Source organism: Taudactylus pleione, unplaced genomic scaffold (genome assembly GCF_031769625.1).
Source record: "Taudactylus pleione unplaced genomic scaffold, aTauple2 ptg000105l, whole genome shotgun sequence".
Lineage (NCBI taxonomy): Eukaryota > Metazoa > Chordata > Amphibia > Anura > Myobatrachidae > Taudactylus > Taudactylus pleione.
This window is the reverse complement of record NW_028284507.1, coordinates 9,423,980-9,432,618: the sequence shown is the minus strand read 5'-3', so window position 1 is coordinate 9,432,618 and position 8,639 is coordinate 9,423,980. Positions and strand designations below refer to the sequence as shown.

The 8,639-nt window shown below is 42.4% G+C and overlaps 1 long non-coding RNA gene across 1 annotated transcript; it reads right to left on the bottom strand.

Moving 5' to 3' along the window:
• Positions 1-4,226: 4,226 nt before the first annotated feature.
• On the bottom strand, positions 4,227-8,169 carry LOC148525563 (uncharacterized). The gene is made up of 4 exons (XR_015878271.1): positions 8,090-8,169; positions 6,287-6,405; positions 4,457-4,496; positions 4,227-4,311 (listed from the first exon to the last, which is right to left on the bottom strand). It is a non-coding gene; the product is annotated as an uncharacterized LOC148525563 (long non-coding RNA).
• Between the last annotated feature and the right edge of the window lie 470 nt (positions 8,170-8,639).

The window sequence follows — 8,639 nt, the reverse complement described above, 5'->3', positions numbered from 1 at the left end:
ATCATCATTGCAATGGATGGTCGCCATGGTTGCGGCTTTGGCCAGGCTGCGTAAGCCGAAGCTTACCTCAGCCTGGCCGGTGCCTAGTCACTTGCGAGGCCAGGAAATCTGCATCCAATGACGCAGACCCTGGCCTCATTCCTCCCTGAAAATGGGAGTAGCACACCTCTATCCCGGGAATGGTAGCCAGCCACTCCCCCGCTCCGCCCCCCAAGCACTGCTGCGGCTAAGGAGGGACTGTGAGATCTCAGGACCGATTCTGCACATACACAGAGCGCGTCCTGCACATCGGAGATGTACACTAACCGTATCTATATTAGGCTCATGGTGAAGAGGATTAACCTTTTTTCAATGCTCCCTGTACCTTTATAACAAATGAAAGGGAGGGTGCAAATTTATAATTTGCAGGGGGGCACCGAACACCCTAGCACCGGCCCTGGGCATGTCACATCGGTACTGCACAGTACGCATGAGATGTCCGTGACAATTCCTGCCTTACCCATATAATGAACCAGGCCATTACTTTAATGTTACAACAGTAAGTGAAATGTAACATTTTCAGCCTAAATCATGAATGAGGAATAGGCTCTTTAAATTGGTGCACTGTTATCAAAAATTTATTACATGCATTAAATCTAGAGATTGGGGGTGGGGTGTTAAATTAAGCATACTATAAAGGTCATTGTGGTATTGGCATTACAGGGCTACTATGTTCCAAATAAAAGATCAGAGACTTTAAAATATTAGTTTGAGAATATTATTTAATTAGAATTAGGACTGACGTCCTTTTTTTAAATTTTTTATAGTAAACTAGGGATTGCAGCCCCATTCATCTCTCTTAGGATATGATTGATTAGGATATAATCAATTAATTATACTATTCTCTAACTAAGCTACCTTTTTGCTTTTAAGGTTTAGTGAAAATACATTTGTGTCCCAAAATCAAAATAATTCTAAATAAATAACCAAATCACTTTCCAATCATAGGATAATTAACTTACAATGCATCAGTATTGTGGACCTGTGTGTAAAGTGTGACTAACATAACACCTATATGCAGACCTGAGCATACACAAATAAATGTATCTTTTCTTTGGGTATTTTATGCCTGCTTTTGCTTTTACGTAAAGTTCATCCAACTCTACTTGAGCCTCACCATCTTTAAATGGCATTGGAGGGATGAAAGCAGGAGAACCAATCACAAGTTGCAGTCTCTGGCTTGTGATTGGTCCTCTTGTTCACTCCATAGCCATTTTTCTACTGTGCCTGTGAGAAAACAGAGGATCCATGCGAATAAATGGCTGCACTGAACACCTGCCGGGACTGCAGCTAGGGGGAGGGGCACCTAAGTAAAATATTCACCGTTGCAGTGCGGATTCAAATACATTAAGGTCACGGTTCCCAGCACATCAGCTGACACAGATAATACATGATTCATGTTATTGTGGCAAAAAAAATCTAAAAACACTGTGATAAATAAAAACAAAATAAATAACATTTGAAAACCCATGTGAATTACAGCTGAGGTGTGTCACTGTTAAATGTAATCACACACTATATGTATTCAACATATTTCAAGACTGTTTTTGTTATTAGTGAATTCTATCATCTAAGGGTTAAATTTACTGAGCATCGGTTTTTGGGCTATTTCAAAACCATTGGACAATATCGGATTGCAGTCTAAAAAACCAGCATTTACTGTGCATTGATACTGACTCATTACAAATCCGACGTTGATACCTGTAGGATTTCAAACCCTTATACTGCAGCAGTTCTGACGCAAAAACCGTTGTCAATCTGCTGCAGAGGTGAAGCCCTGCACAGATCACTATGATCTGTGCAAGCTATTTATTAAAATGTTAATTAATGGTTAAAAATGGAAACAAAATGCATGTCCCCGCCCACCAAAATCCATAACCGGCCCCGGACCTCTGGGCCATAGGCTGGGATTGGAAAATAGGGGGGGCGTGGAGTCCCCCCTATTTTCCAATAACCACTCTAGTCAGCTGGATGCTATAGCAGAGACCCACACGGCGTGAGGTCCCCTTACCATAATGACAACCAGTTCCAAACTGGTTAGAATCCCTAAGGAAGTAATGACCCCCCCTCTCAATTTTTTTTTTAAATGTGTCCCTCCCTTCCCAAAGACAGCCAGCTTTAAACTGAAAGACAAGGGCTCTTCTCCACACCCCCTGGGCTTTAGGTGCAGAGGTATTAGTATTGAAATAGATAAATACTATTGTTTTATTGCAGGTGACCTACAGGTTACAAGTGTGCCTGGGCATTAACAGCCCATTGGCACCTGTAGTCCATCTGTAAAAAAAAAAAATACACAAAAGACATGACACACACACTGAAGGGGGAAGTCCTTTGTTAAATAAACCTCCCCCCCCCCCACAGCTCCCATTCACCAATTAATTACTTACAAGATGAAGGGGTCACGTCCTCTTTGGTCCATGTAGGCATCCCGACACTAGGCAAAACAAAAAAACTTTGCTACTGGTCTTAAGAGAGCCCTGTTTCGAATGACAGGTTACTCCTGGTCACTCTCCATAGAAATGAATAGGACTTGCACCAGGACTGTTGCAAAATAAAATTTAATTTCCCTTCCCCCAGGAGGACTTTTACAAATTAAGGGGGGGTGGTCTTGTGGGAAATGCTGTATATGTACATTGTATATACATATATAGGTGTGTATATATAGGCCTTTTTTTTTTAGGAGTTAGGACTAGGAGGGTACCTGGGTGAGGAGCCTACTGCCTGCCGATAGGCACCTCCCCTAGCAGACGCAGTCTCCTTCAGATATTTAGAATCTTATCTACTCTGGAACTGGGACTGGGAGCCTGGCCTACCGAGGGGCAATGCCTGCCGCCTTAGATGCATGCAGTAATCTCCTCCGAGTCCTCAGGTCTGGATCTGACTGCCACCCGCCGGCAGGAGCTTAAGGCTGCATGTTGCTGGCCGCAGACGGGTTAGGCCGCCCTCCTCTATATGGAGCCCTACTTGGCCGCACACCCAGCATATCTATAGAACTGGCCCTGGGCTGCACTGATTGGTCAGAGCACGGCAGTTCCCATGCTCTAACCAATCAGATTGTCTCCACACCATTTTTTCCCCTTATTTTCCAATACCAATTTAGTCACAGAGGCCAGCAGCTAATTATGGGTCTAAGGGGGGGATGCATTTTTTCTATATTGAACCATTTATTAACATCTACAGCAAACAAATCCTGCACAGATCATAGATCTACTCTCCCGGAAGTAGATCTGGGAGACACAATTCTTCGAGTTGTTCCACACACCCCAAGTAGAGTGGGTGGATTTCCCCCCATCCCGACAACTTTCTAGTGTAGTGGGCAGGAAGAAGAGATAATATTGGGAATCACAGCCCATATGGAGGGTGCGGGTCCAAAATGAAAAGAATGAGGCTTAATGACGTGAGAGCCCGGCCCCACCCCCTAAGTGGCCAGCTGCATCTCCTCTCCGGGCTTCTCCCGGAGAAGAGACAAAAGTAGTAGGCAAGTATGGGTACAGGGTGAGTGGTGTGGGCCTCTCATGACTCATGTGAACCACACACCCTGCACCCAATATAGATGTGTCCCTGAAGGTACTGTTACACTATCAAGGAGGTGGCAGATATGATACATTTTAAAATAGTGTAACTGATATGGTGCAGTTCGCTTCTGCACGGCAACTCAGCTTTTATCCCACCAAGAGCCTCCAGTTGCAAAGACTTCCTCAAAGCACTTAAGTTTACAAAGCGCCCCGTGTAAAAGGAAGATTTCAATGATATTTAAATGGGATAAAGGGGTGCAAAGACCCATTTTTAGTGAAGTTCCTTATTTTAGGGATCCACAGTCATTTTTACTCCACAAATTGACGTTATTTTTGCACCAGAATGGAGCTGGCTGTCTTTGGGTCTGACCCTATAAATTTAGTGGGACACACTTTGCTCCTATATATTACACCTCAGTGGAATGGCGCAATTTTTAGCTGCATTCCGAGCAATGTAATAACAAGCTGCGCTGATGCGCAAAACTAGCTCGTAACGAAAGCAGTCTCATATCCCCTCGCTCTAATGATTAATGTCATAAATGGAGCTAAACTGAGCAGTAATTTGGGACAAAGACGTTTAGATATGTTAACAAACCTTGGTTAGTTTTTGCATTTTAATACTTTTTTTCAATAAGCATCAAAATAAAAGAGAATTAAAAAAGATAGTGAGAATTGAATTCAGCATACACAATGAGAGTATTAGTAAAAACGAGGGACTTCCCAAAGATTACAACCTCCAGCAGCAAATCTTTAAAACCTGAAATAAACACAAAAGTAATTAAATTAAAGTCGACTCCTAACTATGCTCCACTTTCAGCCCACGTCAGACAACCTTAATGTTTGATAAGTAGACAATACATATTACAATAAATAGATTATCTGGAGCCCTCTTTTATACACACCTTCAGGTCTCAAATCTCCATTAACTGTTCATTAACGGATCTGAAACAGATAAAGACCCCCGGTCTTCATTTACTATGATTTTTCATAAACATTTTGTTCTGTTTATACAAACAATAAGCAAATACTTATCAATGCAGCATATGTGCCAGCTACCTCAACTACAGAGCTCGATGTTAAACATGGCAAAGCCTATTTAAGTGGAATTGCAGTGGTAACTGTATTATTATCACCGTGACCACCGCAGGATGACAAGAGCTGGGGGCAACAGAGGAACAAATGCTTTATTTGCTTAAATAAAGCAATTTGTCCATTGAAATTTATATCCAAAATATCATATATTTCATATATTTATTAGAGATGATGAGCGGGTTCAGATTAGTTCGGATTTCCACGTCGAGTTCCTATTTTTCCCCCCCACTGTCTGTCCGCCTGTACGGACACATGCGCTGAGGACTGTAGTGATGCTGACAACACAAAGGGAAAGAGTTGGAGGAGGGTCTAATTCATCAGGAGAGAAAACAGTAACAAACAGGACATTGAAAGGGGAGGAATTTAGGGTATGGGAAAGTGAATGGAGGAACACAATCGGAGCCAGCTGGACTATCAAGATGGAGACTGTGCATACTGTCTGTCAGCCATGTTGCCCGCCCTAGACAGAAAACTGAGCCAGTCAAGGAAGTTGTTTAACCACTTCAATGGTAAAAATAAAAAAATACCCAAAACCTTTTTATGACTGAATTATGTCAAGAACATCTATTTAATAATTATCCAACATGATTTTATATATAAAAAATAAATATATATATTTTTTAAACACTTAGAGGCTTATTTATCAATATTAGCTTTCACACCCTTCTCACATTATTTTAGTATCACATAACTATATTAAAGTGCTTTTGGAGCTTTCATGAAAAACTACTCTAACCCTTTCAAATCACTTGTTTTTAGTAAGCACATCGCATTTCCCATACTTGTAATGGGAAATGAGATCTACTCAGATTTAAAAAAAAAGAAATTGTGAAAAAATACCGGGGGATGGCCTGTGATGATAATGCCACCCAGGGCCGGATTTACCGCAAGGCAACCTAGGCGTCCGCCTAGGGTCCGGCGGGACCCAGGGGCCCGCGGCCCCCAGCCCTGACTACGGCAGACTTCTCTCATCACAGAGGCTCCACAGTGCTTAGGGCAGTAATAACGCTAATACGTGTTGGGCGGCTAGACTCTGTTACTGAGCCTATGCCAAATATCTCCCAGCAGAGCACCACTTGACATCACGCAGCCCTGCCCCATGCTACCCGAATTGCCTCAGTACCTCTGCACTGCAGTCTATCGGCACCAGCCAAAGCTCTGCGTCAGCCCAGCCCCAGCACACGAGAGGGAGGTACGAATGGAGACTGTGTGAAAGAGTCCAGGTTGGGATAGAGTTTTTCTCATATAATGGGCCATATTTAAGAAAGGAGTATATATATATATATATATATATATATATATAACTCATACCATAATATATGCATAGTTATTACTGTAGGTGTTACTATATATATATATATATATATATATATATATAGTAATATGTACATGTAGTATTGTTTGAGGGACCAGGGCTCCAAACCGGTATCTTTGCTAGGGCCCCGTGAGGTCTAAATCCAGAGCCGGCCCTAACCAATTTTGGTGCCCTAGGCAAGATTTTGGATGGTGCCCCCAGCAGATAATCTCACCACCAAGTTTAGAGTTTATACGTGGACACCAAAAATAACACATTGGTGATTGACTTTTGCACACACACACACGCACATTGTCCATATATATATAAATAAAAAGTATATCACCGTGCGCAATGGAGTTAGTCCAATGATAACATGGAAGTGTGTCCTCTCGTTTTCACATAAGTGTCACAGTTTGCAGCAGCCGTTTGATAGATCCTCCTCAGGAGTATATGGACAAATTTCTGGTCAAAGAAGCAAGAAACGGATGTGCACCACAGTGACTAAAATATAGTTAATATTTAATCAAAGTGCATAAAAGACTTACACATAAAATTAGGGTAATCCAGTAATCATGATCACCATCAGCAGTGGGCTCTCGTATACAGCGGCAAGGTGCAGTCACTACCGCCGCTTATAGTTAGCGGTGTAGCACAAGGTCCCAGCTCCAGATCAAGTTCATAGGACTCCACTTCCCATCAGGCAGCGCCACAGCGTCGTGACGTCACCAGCAACCACGCCCAAATGCATTTCGTCTTTCCGACTTCGTCAGTGGGTATATATATATATATATATACAAACAAACAAATAAATATCTGCATTTGTAAACATACAGATCAGTGATGTAAATATATGTATGTATGGGTACTGGTGGCGCACAAGGGGGGGTTGCATTGGGATGGTGTAAAACACAGGACAGAGGAAATGAGAATTACCTGTATCCCATCGTAACCAAGTATTTGCAAACCCCCCTTTCAAAATACTGTGCTTGCCACTGGTTTAGTGGCTTAATACAATAAAATATTACTATGGTATACATCTAATCAGTGTACTTTATACCAAATGCCCCATGAATTGTTCAATAAAAGTCCTAATTAATAAATGGAAAATCTTGATTGACTCCTTCTTGATTTGAGTATTCTCCAATGACACCGAGGGTGGCCTATGTCCCAATGAACAGATACCTAGGTCTATGTGATGGTAGACCATATAAAGAAAGCACAATCAACAGAAACCTCTGGTTAGGGATTAGACAATAATATTTAATAGGTCACAAATGACAGATATATCAGGCCTGTAACTAGAGGTGTGCGGCCGCACAGAGCGCAGGGCCATCCCACGGCGTATGCTTCTGGCCACAGCAGTGCTGTCTGTAGCGTCCCGCGGACACTATAGGCAGGCATCCTGCCATAGTTACAGCTGCCTGCTCCAGCTTCAAATGCCGGTGGTCCCGCCCCTTAATGCCTGACGTCATGATGTCACGCGCAAAAGGGTGCTCAGAGCCCAAGTTACGGCTCTGAGAAGTATACACAACAAAAACAAATCCATACCAACAAACAATTTACAGATACTGTATATACTCTTAAATGATTGAAGCACACGGGGTGCTTAATATTATAATTAGATATCATATACTGGTCACTGCAAAGTTAATAAAGCTGATGGACATATGTCTCTAAACTCCAATTGAGTTAGTGAGTTGCAACTGAAACTGGAGAATATTCATATTTAAGATGGAGTGAAAAATGATTTAAAATTTCTTAATGTGGACTTTTATTGAACAATTCATAGGGCATTTGGTATAGATTACAGCATATACCGTCAATCTGCTACTGATTGGAGGCACCACAACAAAGGAAAAGTTTTATGAGAACTCCTGAATATATTTACACAGTGAGATATACATATATATAAATATATACAGTGATTATATTTATATTTATATATATATATATATATAATCAGCTGCTGAGATGAATATACAGGGAACACTACAGAATGAGCAGGAAATGATGGGGTGACCCTGGACTCTGCAAAACCCCATCAGTCACACTAGAATTTATACAAATCAGACACTTTGTAGCTGACCCATAGAGCAAGTAAAAAAACTATTCGGGCAATCGACAGCTTATAAAAAACGTACTGTACCTCTTTCCTTTACTTCTCTGTCTTCCCGCTCATGCATTTCTCCGTTTTTCTCTCACTCCTTCTTCTGCCCCCTCGGCCTCTGTGCTCTTCGAAGCTGCAGCGCGCAGGCTGACTGGGAGATCAGACGTTCAGACGTGATGACACATGACCCTGACGTTGCTCTAGCCTCTAACTCACTCCCTGACGTACAGCAAGCAGAGCGTTGCACGGAGCTCAGGGTCACAATCTCTCCGGCTCCCACTTCCAGCTTCTGTCAGAATGATCTGATCAGAAGCTGCAGGGGGGAGAGAGATTAAGAACCTGATTACTCTGCACCATGGATCGGATCCATCGCCGCTGCCCACATTAAATAAAAGTCAGTCCACCCGAAATTGATAAGTATATCCAGCGTCAGTGGTGCCCCCCCTACTCAGATGCTGCCCTAGGCATTTGCTTATTCTGCCTATGCCTAGGGCCGGCTCTGTCTAAATCCATCTCTGACGCCACCTGGAGATGGTATTATCCAGGCTTTCCCGTTTCCCCGACTCCTGCTCTGATATCCATGTGATGT